Source organism: Grammomys surdaster, unplaced genomic scaffold (genome assembly GCF_004785775.1).
Source record: "Grammomys surdaster isolate TR1022 unplaced genomic scaffold, NIH_TR_1.0 201, whole genome shotgun sequence".
Taxonomy (NCBI): Eukaryota; Metazoa; Chordata; class Mammalia; order Rodentia; family Muridae; genus Grammomys; species Grammomys surdaster.
The window spans coordinates 3714947-3717120 of NW_021604646.1; positions in this window are offsets into that span (position 1 = coordinate 3714947).

Below are 2174 nucleotides of genomic sequence, written 5' to 3' on the forward strand. Positions count from 1 at the left end.
GCGAGAGCGAGAGCGAGAGCGAGAGCGAGAGCGAGAGCGAGAGCGAGGTCTTTAAGAAACTACTGAGTGTGTGCATCTTGCCTTGATTATTGTATTATAAAGCTTGTATAAACTCTTGAAAAAAGATTTTGAGCATTCATCTTCATTATGCTAAAGGAAGCATATGTTTTGGATCAGAAAAAGGACACAAAGCTTCTGTGGTCTGGATATTCTCTCCATCAATATATACATTGAACACTTTAATTGCTCTTGTAACAGAAGAAGAGGTGGAGCTTTTAAGAGCTACTTAAGAGAAGTTAAGGTGCTTACGCTCCCATGAGAACTCTAGCTTCATGAGTAGGAAAGTAGCTGTGGACCCCAACTCTTGCTTTTCTATTCTCACTGATGGAAGGGTGCAACAGAGAGACTCTCATTGTATGTCAGTCTCATAGTTTTAGATTCCCGGCTTTCAGAAATATAGATCAGTAAATTTCTGTTCTCTAGAAGTCATCTAATCTTAGGTAAACTGTCATTCAAGCACAAAAACAAATGAATGAACAAACAAACAAAAAAACCCCTAAGATTGTGACAGCATCTTGTGGCACAATATGTCACAATAAAATATCAACCAATATTACTGCCAATGAGTCCTACAAACCAGTAAGGAGGGTTGAGATGAGCCTGACAAAAGCTCTGCTTCATTTTTCTTTTGACATGAAACTCAAGGCTTAGAATGAGAGATTCATTCTCAATCCATACAAAGCAGATGAGGAACCTGCGTTAACAATGGGGTCACTCCAGGCATAGAACTCAGCATACATGCAAACCTCATGTGTGTACATTGAAGGATGATACATAATAATGTCTTTACTTTATTGATAACAGAAGACTGGCTTTGTTATTTCCCTATCCTCAAGCTCTCCACTCCATCAGAGAAGTGGACACCCAGTGTGAGGTCTCCTTAGAAGAGCTGAAGGACATAAGGCATAGACACACCACTGATTTTGCTAACTATGTTGAAACATAAAACAAGTTCATACTCAATTTCAAAGTAAATATTAAAACCTTTTATATACAGAAAACAGGAAGAGACACTGATTCTGCTATGCAATCAACCTCCCAACATGCCAAGCAGAGCTTTCCAGCATTGTGAGCTTACTGAGAAGACCTGAGAATAGTACGTCCACTTAATAATGAACTTGCCTCACTGATGTGACACTGATTGAGAGTTAGTAAGCAGAAGTAATCTGGCTCAGATACTTGTATCCAAAAAGACAAAAAGAAAGAAAAGAAGAAAGGAAAGAAGGAAGGAAGGAAGGAAGGAAGGAAGGAAGGAAGGAAGGAAGGAAACAAAAGAAACAAACAAAAAGAAATGTAGTCTCAGAGAGACCCATTGAGTCAGGAAGGCCCATTTTACAGGCTAGTAGGCCTCTAATTTTCTACTCATTAATCACTGAATGTGACACAAAGGGTCCTTTCCAATTCAAGCTGTCTTCAAAACATGATATTTTAAGGTACTGTTTTGGAGGAAGCATAATAAATACAAAGTGTAAAATCTGCTCAGGAGAGAAAACATACTTCAAAATTTACAATAGAAAAACAAATGTTATTGCAGAAATATATTAATAAATACAAAAGTGTGGGATTAGAGAGGTGAAATTACTTTCGAGGATAATACAGCAATGATAGATTAAGTACCAGCATCTAAATTATGAGGTTGAAATCTGGGCACCACCCTCAAAGTCATAAAGTGGTTCTCTTTATACAATTGCTTTCCACATTGAAAAAACAGAAGCTCAATTCCCTAAAATGGGTGGGACATATGATAATTCCTTCCTGAAAAATTGCATCATGCTTTCTTGTAAATAAAGTTGAAACAAGGACTTACTTATCCTTCAATATTGATAGACATTCTGATTCCAACTGAATGTTTACCCCTTATTTGGGCTTTAGGTACCACATCAAAAATAAGCACTTCAATAAGGCTAGGCTGTGGATCTATATCAAGTTTGTAAAATGATTAAAAGGTAGTGCCGTATAACAAAGTTATATGGTTAAAGAAGAATTGGGTAATAAGAAGACAATCTTCATACTCATATACCTGAATGTTAAAAGTCAAGAGAAGGGCTAGAGAGATGATTCTGTAGGTAAAAGTACTTGCAGTTAAGTCTGGCTAACTGAATGCTCAGAACCAA